Below are 12,922 nucleotides of genomic sequence, written 5' to 3'. Positions count from 1 at the left end.
TGCCGGAAGGGTGGGAAAGCGTGGATTTAGTCTTTTGGACAGTTGCATAGCACTTTTGGCGGAAGGGTGGGAAAGCGTGGATTTAGTCTTTTGGACAGTAGCATAGCACTGTTGGTGGAAGGGTGGGAAAGCGTGGATTTAGTCTTTTGGACAGTAGCATAGCACTGTTGGCGGAAGGGTGGGAAAGCGTGGATTTAGTCTTTTGGACAGTAGCATAGCACTGTTGGCGGAAGGGTGGGAAATCGTGGATTTAGTCTTCGACAGTAGCATAGCGCTGTGGGCGGAAGGGTGGGAAAGCGTGGATTTAGTCTTTTGAACAGTAGCTTAGCACTGTCGGCGGAAGGATCATAATACTGTTATCAGAAGGGTGGGATGGCGTTGATTTAGTCTTTTGGACAGTAGCATAGAACTGTTGGCGGAAGGGTGGGAAAGCGTGGATTTAGTCTTTGACAGTAGCATAGCACAGTTGGCGGAAGGGTGGGAAAGCGTGGATTTAGTCGTTTGGACAGTAGCATAGCACTGTTGGCGGAAGGGTGGGAAAGCGTGGATTTAGTCTTGGACCTTAGCATAGCGCTGTGGGCGGAAGGGTGGGAAAGCGTGGATTTAGTCTTTTGAACAGTAGCATAGCACTGTCGGCGGAAGGATCATAATACTGTTATCAGAAGGGTGGGATGGCGTTGATTTAGTCTTTTGGACAGTAGCATAGCACAGTTGGCGGAAGGGTGGGAAAGCGTGGATTTAGTCGTTTGGACAGTAGCATACCACTGTTGGCGGAAGGGTGGGAAAGCGTGGATTTAGTCTTGGACAGTAGCATAGCACAGTTGGCGGAAGGGTGGGAAAGCGTGGATTTAGTCGTTTGGACAGTAGCATACCACTGTTGGCGGAAGGGTGGGAAAGATTGGATTTAGTCTTTTGGACAGTAGTATAGCACAGTTGGCGGAAGGGTGGGAAAGCGTGGATTTAGTCGTTTGGACAGTAGCATAGCACTGTTGGCGGAAGGGTGGGAAAGATTGGATTTAGTCTTTTGGACAGTAGCATAGAACTGTTGGCGGAAGGGTGGGAAAGCGTGGATTTAGTCTTGGACAGTAGCATAGCACAGTTGGCGGAAGGGTGGGAAAGCGTGGATTTAGTCTTTTGGACAGTAGCATAGCACTGTTGGCGGAAGGGTGGGAAAGCGTGGATTTAGTCTTTTGGACAGTAGCATAGCACAGTTGGTGGAAGGGTGGGAAAGCGTGGATTTAGTCTTTTGGACAGTAGCATAGCGCTGTGGGCGGAAGGGTGGGAAAGCGTGGATTTAGTCTTTTGAACAGTAGCATAGCACTGTCGGCGGAAGGATCATAATACTGTTATCAGAAGGGTGGGATGGCGTTGATTTAGTCTTTTGGACAGTAGCATAGAACTGTTGGCGGAAGGGTGGGAAAGCGTGGATTTAGTCTTTTGGACAGTAGCATAGCACAGTTGGCGGAAGGGTGGGAAAGCGTGGATTTAGTCTTTTGGACAGTAGCATAGCACTGTTGGCGGAAGGGTGGGAAAGCGTGGATTTAGTCTTTTGGACAGTAGCATAGCACTGTTGGCGGAAGGGTGGGAAAGCGTGGATTTAGTCTTTTGGACAGTAGCATAGCGCTGTGGGCGGAAGGGTGGGAAAGCGTGGATTTAGTCTTTTGAACAGTAGCATAGCACTGTCGGCGGAAGGATCATAATACTGTTATCAGAAGGGTGGGATGGCGTTGATTTAGTCTTTTGGACAGTAGCATAGAACTGTTGGCGGAAGGGTGGGAAAGCGTGGATTTAGTCTTTTGGACAGTAGCATAGCACAGTTGGCGGAAGGGTGGGAAAGCGTGGATTTAGTCTTTTGGACAGTAGCATAGCACTGTTGGCGGAAGGGTGGGAAAGCGTGGATTTAGTCTTTTGGACAGTAGCATAGCACTGTTGGCGGAAGGGTGGGAAAGCGTGGATTTAGTCTTTTGGACAGTAGCATAGCGCTGTGGGCGGAAGGGTGGGAAAGCGTGGATTTAGTCTTTTGAACAGTAGCATAGCACTGTCGGCGGAAGGATCATAATACTGTTATCAGAAGGGTGGGATGGCGTTGATTTAGTCTTTTGGACAGTAGCATAGAACTGTTGGCGGAAGGGTGGGAAAGCGTGGATTTAGTCTTTTGGACAGTAGCATAGCACAGTTGGCGGAAGGGTGGGAAAGCGTGGATTTAGTCTTTTGGACAGTAGCATAGCACTGTTGGCGGAAGGGTGGGAAAGCGTGGATTTAGTCTTTTGGACAGTAGCATAGCACTGTTGGCGGAAGGGTGGGAAAGCGTGGATTTAGTCTTTTGGACAGTAGCATAGCGCTGTGGGCGGAAGGGTGGGAAAGCGTGGATTTAGTCTTTTGAACAGTAGCATAGCACTGTTGGCGGAAGGGTGGGAAAGATTGGATTTAGTCTTTTGGACAGTAGCATAGAACTGTTGGCGGAAGGGTGGGAAAGCGTGGATTTAGTCTTGGACAGTAGCATAGCACAGTTGGCGGAAGGGTGGGAAAGCGTGGATTTAGTCTTTTGGACAGTAGCATAGCACTGTTGGCAGAAGGATCATAGTACTGTTGGCGGAAGGGTGGGAAAGCGTGGATTTAGTCTTTTGGACAGTAGCATAGCACAGTTGGCGGATGGGTGGGAAAGCGTGGATTTAGTCTTTTGGACAGTAGCATAGCACAGTTGGCGGAAGGGTGGGAAAGCGTGGATTTAGTCTTTTGGACAGTAGCATAGCACTGCTGGCGGAAGGGTGGGAAAGCGTGGATTTAGTCTTTTGGACAGTAGCATAGCACTGCTGGCGGAAGGGTGGGAAAGCGTGGATTTAGTCTTTTGGACAGTAGCATAGCACTGTTGGCGGAAGGGTGGGAAAGCGTGGATTTAGTCTTTTGGACAGTAGCATAGCACTGTTGGCGGAAGGGTGGGAAAGCGTGGATTTAGTCTTTTGGACAGTAGCATAACACGAAGGGCTCGGAGGGAGCGTAGAGTGGAAGCAAAATATAAGAGGGGATGGACCTCTCGAGTGACTAGAACGATCGCAAGGCAAAGATATTTAACAATGAAGATGACGAATAGCAGCTAAAAGGGATGGGTCATATTAAAGATAAAGCAGGCGAAGTTCTGGAAGCTTTGCAGAAGAGCATGAAGGTAATCAGGCTATCCTAGACGGCCCCTGGTCACAGCTCGCCGCGCAGCACTGGACACAGATTCTCTCCCTCTGACGCCCCCACACCTCAGGCTCCACTCCCAAGGAAATACTGAGAGCAAACCTTCTGAAGTCTTTTGAAGGGGGAACTGTCATAACATATTTTATTTTAAAACCCTGAAAGAATTACTACCATGCAGAACAGTAACAGACGTATACGAAATCCCTCCAGTTAGCTCTTGTGGGGGCGCCCTCTGGCCCACTGCCTCGCAGGGCGCCATTGCTCCTGTTAGAGAGCGCCAGTAGACTATGGGAGGCAATGGCTGCTGGTATCATGCATCGAGCCTTTTTAGCTTAACGACAGGACGAGCCTTTCAGACAGAATTCTGAACTGGACTCTTTCACAAGAAGCACCTTTTATAAACCTCTTTTCCATGATATTTCCCCTCATTCCACTCGTCTTTGCTTCTTTAAATTCTTTTCGCATGTTCTTGCTCTTTTCTTGTTCACCCTATTTTTATTTCGTTTCAATATTTTCTTTTCTTTATTCCATCTATCCTTCCTTCGCTCTTGTCTCATATTTTCTTTTCTTTATTCCATCTATCCTTCCTTCGCTCTTGTCTCATATTTTCTTTTCTTTATTCATTCTATCCTTCCTTCGCTCTTGTCTCATATTTTCTTTTCTTTATTCATTCTATCCTTCCTTCGCTCTTGTCTCATTTTTCCTTTACACACTTTCCTTCATCTCCCTTTTTGTTCTTTCTCTCTTTCTTAGTCTTTCTGTCCTCTTTTGTTTCTATCTTTCCACGTTTCCTCTTTTGTGCTTTCCATCATTCCATTTTTCCTTTTAAGCAGCACAAGCTCCACCACGTTTAATGTTTTTTCCAGTTGTTATCTAGTGGACGATGCATTAGATTAGACTCTCTGAAGCAACACACAGCGGGGAGTTTTGACTTTTTCTTTTTCCAATCTTCCCACAGCTATGTTCCCTAACTTGGATTCTGTAGACGGAGACTGGTGGTGTATGCTGATTTAGTGGATGCCTACCCTACCCTATTGAGAGAGACTGGTGGTGTATGCTGATTTAGTGGATGCCTACCCTACCCTATTGAGAGAGACTGGTGGTGTATGCTGATTTAGTGGATGCCCTACCCTACCCTATTGAGAGAGACTGGTGGTGTATGCTGATTTAGTGGATGCCCTACCCTACCCTATTGAGAGAGACTGGTGGTGTATGCTGATTTAGTGGATGCCCTACCCTACCCTATTGAGAGAGACTGGTGGTGTATGCTGATTTAGTGGATGCCCCACCCTACCCTATTGAGAGAGACTGGTGGTGTATGCTGATTTAGTGGATGCCCCACCCTACCCTATTGAGAGAGACTGGTGGTGTATGCTGATTTAGTGGATGCCCCACCCTACCCTATTGAGAGAGACTGGTGGTGTATGCTGATTTAGTGGATGCCCCACCCTACCCTATTGAGAGAGACTGGTGGTGTATGCTGATTTAGTGGATGCCCCACCCTACCCTATTGAGAGAGACTGGTGGTGTATGCTGATTTAGTGGATGCCCTACCCTATTGAGAGAGACTGGTGGTGTATGCTGATTTAGTGGATGCCCTACTCTACCCTATAGACAAGGACTGGTGCTGTATGCTGATTCGGTGGATGACCTACCCTACCATATAGACAAGGAGGTATCCAGTCATTCCATGTAAACACAAACCATCAAATTTTTTTCATCGAAATATTATTCCATTGAATTGCCATTTCGTTGAAATGAATTTGATGGTTCCATCGACATGTTATGGGTAAGTATTGGGGTTGGGGCTAGGATTAGTTTAAGGGTTAAATTAGGGTTAGGGTTGGGGCTTGGGTTAGGGTTACATTAGGGTTACGGCTGGGGCTAGGGTTACGGTTGGGGCTAGGGTTTAGGGTTGGGGCTTGGGTTAGATTAAGGGTTAAATTAGGGTTACGGTTGGGGCTAGGGTTAGGGTTGGGTGGGCATGGGGGTTGGGGGGATCCCCCCCAAAATAAAAAAATAAATAAAACGTTACAAGGGGCTGGCCAGTGCTGAAATGTCAGAACTGGACAGCACCATGTAACGTTTTAAAGTTAGGAAAAATGCATGGAAATGCTACATTTTACATGTAAAAGGGCATTTCCATTGAAACCAGTCTATGAATATTGTCGATGGACTGGTTTAGATGGAATTGCACTTCTACATGTAAAATATAGGTTGTCGATGCTTTGGCATTCGACTGTTTGTAGTCGATGCTTTTGCAAGTCAAGCCTTTACTTTCGAGGGAATCACTATAAACCAGACAAGGACTAGTGGTGTATGCTGATTTAGTGGATAACCTACCCTATAGACAGAGACTGGTGGTGTATGCTGATTTAGTGGAAGCCTTCCTACCCTATAGACAGAGACTGGTGGTGTATGCTGATTTAGTGGATAACCTACCCTATAGACAGAGACTGGTGGTGTATGCTGATTTAGTGGATGACCTACCCTACAGACAGGGATTTTAGTGGATGACCTACCCTACCGTAAAGACAGGGATTTTAGTGGATGACCTACCCTACCGTAAAGACAGGGACTAGTGGTGTATGCTGATTTAGTGGATAACCTACCCTATAGACAGAGACTGGTGGTGTATGCTGATTTACTGGATGACCTACCCTATAGACAGAGACTGGTGGTGTATGCTGATTTACTGGATGACCTCCTACCCTATAGACAGAGACTGGTGGTATATGCTGATTTAGTGGATGACCTACCATATATACAAGCACTGGTGGTGTATGCTGATTTAGTGGATGACCTACCCTACAGACAGAGACTGGTGGTGTATGCTGATTTAGTGGGTGTCCTACCCTATCGAGAGAGACTGGTGGTGTATGCTGATTTAGTGGATGACCTACCGTAACCCATAGACAGAGACTGGTGGTGTATGCTGATTTAGTGGATGCCCTACCTTAGACAGGGACTGGTGGTGTATGCTGATTTAGCAGAGGACCTACCCTACTACAAAGAATTAGTGAGAACATGTGTTCTTCCACTCAGCCTGAATGCACAGAGGCATAATAACCAATAGGAAAGGGTTTTGTTACAGAGTGAACCATTGCACTATTAGGTTTTCTTCAGCCTTCATCTTACTGCAGGGGAGAAGAGTGTTACTAGTTGTCCTACCACCTGTTCTAGGAAGGGCTGGTATGTGATTACTCGCTGATTATAATGTTTAGGGACAGGACGTGCAGGTAGTCTTTTTTTTTTGGAATCCAGATTGCGAAATATTTGAGTTTGATCAGATTTCCTAGTGTATCACCATCAGATAAATTCACTGACGACAACAGGACGAAACAGAATGAATTGGAGCTGGTGTTTTGCAATCGAAACAAAGAGGAGAACAAATGGAGGGAATTGAAGAAAGTGAAAGAACAAGGAAAATATATGGATTGAAGAAAGGAAATAAATAAAAGTAATCAATAGAATAAAACAGATCATGATAAAGAAAGAAAGAACGGACAAATGATAGAAGGATACAAGCAAGCTGAAATTAATGATAATGATGTGTTATTTATATAGCGCCTTTATCCAAAGTGCTTTACAGAGCACATATTTACATACAATATCACTCAACCGAAGTTGGTACTCATTTATCGACCTCGGAAGGATGAAAGGCTGAGTTGGCCTTGCCGGGATTCGAACCTGTGACCTGCAGATCTCGCTCAGATCGCAGCAGCGAGCGCTCAACCTGCTGAGCTATCTTACCAGTTAATATTAATATTAACAAATATGAAATGAATGAAGAAATAAAGACCGAGGTGGAAAGAAAGAAACAAAGTAAATGTGGAAAGAAGAATTGATGTCTTGAAGGAAAGGAAGAGAGATGGAAAAAATGACAAAGAAGGACATATGGAATGAAGTAAAGACAGAAATAAGTAAGAAAGGGAGGAAGGAAATGGAAGACTCAATGTGAAGTAATGGAGAGAAAATATATGGGAAAGGGGAAATGAAGGAAAAGAAGAACACTGGAAAGAATGAAAAGAAAAATGAGAACACAGTGAAAACAGGAGGAAAAGAAGAGCACTGGAAACCAATGAAAAGAAAAATGAGAACACAATCATACAAAAAGGAAAAGAACAGTGAAAATGAAAACTCATAAGAAAGAAGGAAAAGGACTGCAATGCAAAAGAATGAAGAGAAAAATGTGAACAATCATAAAAAGAAAAGGAAAATAAGCACTGGAAAAGAATAAAGAAAAATGAGAACACAATCAGAAGAAAGAAGGATAATAAGAGCACTGGAAAAGAAATGAGAACACAATCATAAAAAAGAAAGAAGTAAAAGGACAACAATGCAAAAGTATAAAAGGGAAAATGAGAACACAATCCTAAAGAAAGAAGGAAAAGAAGAGCACTGAAACAAGAATTAAAAGAAAAATGAGAACACAATCATAAACAAGAGATGAGGAATAGAAGAACACTTCACACATACCTTGCATATCTGCATATGTACATTCACTTAATCTCTTCTCACTTATTCCTTTGGTGCATATAATTCCTTCCTGGAATAAGGTAAGCAATACCTTTTTCCCCACAGTACCTTAGGTTTGAAGATCGTTCCGCGATGTTGCAGCTCTGGTGCGACCTCTGGATTCCTTGGTCTGATGATGAAAGGCAGGACAATGGATGGTGTCTCTCAGCAGCAGTCTCGAGGGAGGACCTCTGGCAATATGAGTTAGGCTGCGCAAGCTAAAAAGTAGGGACAGAAAATGCACATGTCTTTTGGGGAGCTATGGCTGTGCTGAATCGAAATCCTATTGAACATTAAAAAAAAAAAAAAAAGACTATTCTGCAAAAACCTCTACTGCATTGTCCGGCACTGCTGTGTGTGGGTGCGTCAATAGTGGCCATTTGCAGGAGCATATCTCTTGTATGCCTCCACTTCTATGGACTATTTGGGTCAGTGAAAACCCCAAAGAATGATTTGATTGCTTCGAGACCCCTCAAGATTTTCGGGTTTCCCTATGGAACGCTCCTTTGGCGACACTAACAGAAAATATTAATTACATTTAAATAGTATTATGACTTATGCCATGAACGGAGTCTTGGTTTCGTTATATTGGGGACACCGTAAAGGTCTTTAAATGAGAATGTTGGTTTACTAACCTCAGCAAGAGGATGATGAATAAAAACCGACGGGAGAGGGGGGGGTCATATTGTTGCTTTTAAAAGCCAACACAAAAAAAGCCGTAAAAAAAATCGGTCTTTTTTGTGTTCGGTTTTTTAAATGCGGTAATAACACACAGAACCAATCCAGTTACTAAAAGGTAGCAGCTTTTCAAAATGTGAAATGTGACTGCCCTGGATATATTTAGTTGCTGTGTAGTTGGTGATTGAGTTTCACCTGCTCTTTATATTTGATCAAAGGGGATTTCCATTATTATCAGGCCAGTTAATTTGGATGCTATAACTGCAGGAAATGGATGCACAGTTTCCCTTTTTTATACACAGTGAAATTGCTTTTTTTTCTTCTTCAGGCACTTTTCTATTAGTGGTTAAGCACCAAAAACAAGATGCTGGGCAACTTCTCTGGTGGTGGATATTTTTTTGTTTTTATTGTTTAAAGAGTGGACCTTCTTTCGGGAGCAGCTGAACGCTGTACAGAGTGTGGGTAGCCTGTGTTTGGGCTAGCAGCTTTTAAAAGTAGCGCAGTACTGTGTGTTGCGGTCTGTGCCTCAGTATGTGCATCCATTGAGATTAGTCCTTCATCAGGTGTAATGCAAATCCACTTAAGAGGTTTTTCAATTGAGGCGCACAGAGAACAGATCACAGTGAGAAAGCAGAGAGAATGCGGACTGAGAGTAAGAAACGAGCCATGAGAATGAGTTAGAAGAACATTAATGTAGAAATAGAATATGATCTAATTAGAAAAAACACTAGAAAAGGAACAGAGGGGGAACAAACTGCAGAAGCCAAGAAACAATATTAATGAGTAGTAAGGCAAACACCATAACATTATCAAAAACCCAACAATAGTAAGTGAGGCTTAAAGCCAACATCAAAAACATTGCCCAATAACCCATATTCCTCACACCTTCACCACCACTGCAAAAACAACCAGCTGTAAGGATTATTGACTGGCGAGCACTCATTCAGCGACCATAGCTGGCCTAGAAGGTGAACACCTAATTTTACAACAGAAATAACAAGCTCAGCAGATCATTCCAGAGTTCTCTCCTCCTGCCATCAAGACATCTCCAACTCTCTCCAGGGTAGCGCCATGGCAGTGTGCCAAGACAGACTGGTTACGATGATACAGATTTCTGAGCTTGGAGGGAATACCATACTGAATCTGGCCATGACAGTTCTGACAATTTCTTACAAGCGATCAAGAGTCTATGGTTCCTAATCATGGTCTCTTAATGAAAAAAATCTGGTTCTAAATCCAGTGTACGTAACCATGCAGCTTGCTGCAAAGACTCTTTTCCGGACTCCAATTCATGTAAAATGGTAATCACTGTACCACCTGCCATTGATGTCCGCATTGATTTCCCTTCTGAAGGTAAATGATATGCACTTTAAAATGAAAAAGTCTTCTCCATTTTCTCATAGACCAATCGTGTGTTGTGTGGTTGGGCTATAATATATGAGTGGTGCCGCAGCAAATAAGCTCACACACAATTGCTGCAAGGTATCTGGCCACGCCCATTACATGTTTCCAAACTTTAATCTTTCAACGCTTGATGCTTGTTGCATCAGTGACTACGCAATGAAGACGTCCCACACATGGGAATCATGCATACACATTCTGCCCAAAACTCAACAGAAATGATGCTGTGCTCTTGCACCTGGAAGCGCCTCATGTGCTCTGTGGAATTACCAATAATGATCTCAGACCCAAATAACCAGACAGATTCAAAGAATATGGCAAAGTACCACTTTATTGTCCGCCCAAATAAAGTAGGGCAATCTGGCGAACAACAAACTGTAATCCACACACACACACACTTTGCATCAATATTTGTCATCTATGACGTCATCCTACGTGGCAAACTGTAAAACCTATTGAAGGGTGGGATTGGTTAAGGGAACATATATACCTATAGATCATATACGTTTTAGTAATATCACTGATTGCCCCATATCTAGTAGGCATGCCTCGAACCACCTCTAAATACATATAATGCAGATTATAGCAGAATAACAGCAACGGATTGGCCTTTGCTACATTGTATAGCATGTTGCTACATAGACCCTCTGATTAGATGGCATTCTCTCCTAACCTTGGATTTTTCGGCTTGTTAGCAGCAGGTAAGCAAAACAAAACTCCGGTGCAGAGAACAACGTCGGACTACTACACAATTTCCCAATCAAACCATCATCTCTCATCAGTCAGGCCTTAAACCAAGGCTTCTTTATAGTTGACCTTGTAGCCTGTTCTCTGTTCTGGGCCTTTCAAGGGAGTGTAGGTACACCATTATCTGCATCTAGAGATTAATAAATAGCCCTCGTTTTTTACTTCTGAATCACGTGTGAGGAGACCACGATTTTGTCAATTGCAACCTTTTATTTTCTCCTATTTGATTCAATTAAGCTGGGTGTCATTACTCCTCTTGGCCCTTGGGGACTTGGTTGATCTTCTTCACAGAAGAGCTTGGCTGAAATCTTTAAAATATGCAAGAAGCTGGGCAATCCTGCTACAGTCTCTACCTCTCCTGTCCCCTCCCAGGCCCTCTGCACAGCCCTGGCTTCTCATTTCATCTCTAATTCTCAGGAAATCCTGTCGACTCTCTCGTCCTCTCCTCCTCCTCCCTCTACTCTATGCTCTACCTCTGGCCCCCTTTTGGCCCCCTCTCCTCCCTCCTGCTCTGCCTTTCCTCTGTTCTCCCCTGATGAGGTTTCTAGACAAGTCAGATCTATGAAAGTCTCATCGAAACAGGTTCTCCCCTTTTCTTCCAAAACCATCAAGGACCACATTGACACCCTTGCTCCGGCCCTGGCTGACTTCTGCAACCACTCCTTCGCCACTGGAGCCTTTCCTTCCCCACTGAAGTACTCTCTTGTGCACCCTCTTCTCTAGAAACCCTCAGCCGACTCCTCCTGTCTGGCTAACTATCACCTGATTTCCATCACTACTTTACTGGGAAAACTCCTGGAAAAGCTGGCCATCTCCAGCTTAATCTTCATACTGTATCTGTTGGTTGTCTCCATGACCATCAGTCTGGCTTCAGAGCAGCCAGAAGCACGGAAACTGCTCTCCTGTACATCTGTGAAGACCTGCTCTCCAAACTCGATTCTAATCTCCCCTCTGTGCTCATCTTACTTGATCTCTCTTCGGACTTTGACACAGTCAACCATGCCATCCTGCTCAACCGGCTCCGTGATAATTTAGGTATCACTGATCGGGCTCTGGCCTGGCTGACCTCTTTCCTCTCCGATCGACCCTCCCAGGTCCAACTTGGTTCCTTCCTCTCCTCTATTTCACTCTCTACCTTTGGTTTTTCCCCAGGGTCTAACCTCTCTCCCGGGCTCTTCAACCAATACCTGGTACCTCTTGCCCACTGCATTGCTGCTCTCTGCCCCAACTTTCAGTGCTATACGGATGACACTCAGCTTGTTTTCAGGCTCCCTTCTGCCACCTCTTCTCCTTCCCTCATCTCTGACTGTCTGTCTGCTATCCAGGAGTGGTGTGCCGCCAACGATCTCTGCCTATTGCGAATAAGACAGAGATTCTCCTCACCGGCACACCTGCACCCTCCTTTCCTGTCACTCGCTGGCCGGCCTCCCTTGGCCCTCTTCCTGCTCCCACCTGTGAGGCTAAGAACCTCGGGGTAATCTTCAACTCTCCTTTTCTCCTCACATCTCTGACGTCTCTAAGAGATCACACTACCAACTGCACCTCCTCAGAGATATTCTTCCTTTCCTCTCCTTCCCCCAGAAGCTCACTGTCTCCAGAGCTCTGGTTCTCTCTAGGCTGGACTACTGCAAAAGCCTTTTTCTAAATCTGCCGGCTTCTACTCTCCGCCCTCTGCAACTCATCCAGAACAGGACTGCAATACTTATCCTTGGCCTCAAGCCCAGAGATTGTATCTCTCCAGCACTAAAATCTCTGCACTGGCTCCCAATGGCTACAAGGATTAAGCTCAAGACCCTCTGCATTGTCCACAAGGACTTCTGGGACCTCAATAACTCCAACTCTCTCTTCGTAAATGCCTTCCTACTTGAGCTCTTCGCTCCTCTGCCTCCAACTCCCTCAGGGTCAGCTGCTTCCCCAAGCAACAAGTTGGTTGTAGATGTCTTTCTTCAGCTGGGGCAACCATCTCCGGTTCTGGAAGCACCTTAAGACTTTCCTCTTTGCTTCTGCCTTTTCTCTTCCTCTCCCCTGCTGAATTCCTGGCTGAAACTGTATGGTCACCTAACTACCCTCTGATCTCAGGCCCCTATCCCACCAGTTGCACACCTGCACTGCTCCCACCCCGGCAAGCCTTGAATTTTGGTCTGTATCTGTAACACTACAGTCCCCCTACCTGCACTTTGGACACCTGCTGTCTGCACTTACGCTTGCTACCAGTTGGCGGCACTTCTTGCTATTGTTTAATCCCATGCACTGCCCCGTCCCCTTTCCCCTCGCACTTTTCCCCACCCTTCTCCCCTGCACTTGCGCAATCTCAATGTTACTTGGCCTGGTAAGATTGTTGTCTATGTCTTCTTTTTGTAACCCCTCACTTGCCCCAACGCACCTTGAAACACTT

Source organism: Ambystoma mexicanum, chromosome 2p (genome assembly GCF_040938575.1).
Source record: "Ambystoma mexicanum isolate Mex_15411 chromosome 2p, UKY_AmexF1_1, whole genome shotgun sequence".
NCBI classification, from domain to species: Eukaryota; Metazoa; Chordata; class Amphibia; order Caudata; family Ambystomatidae; genus Ambystoma; species Ambystoma mexicanum.
Note: the sequence above shows the minus strand (reverse complement) of the source record.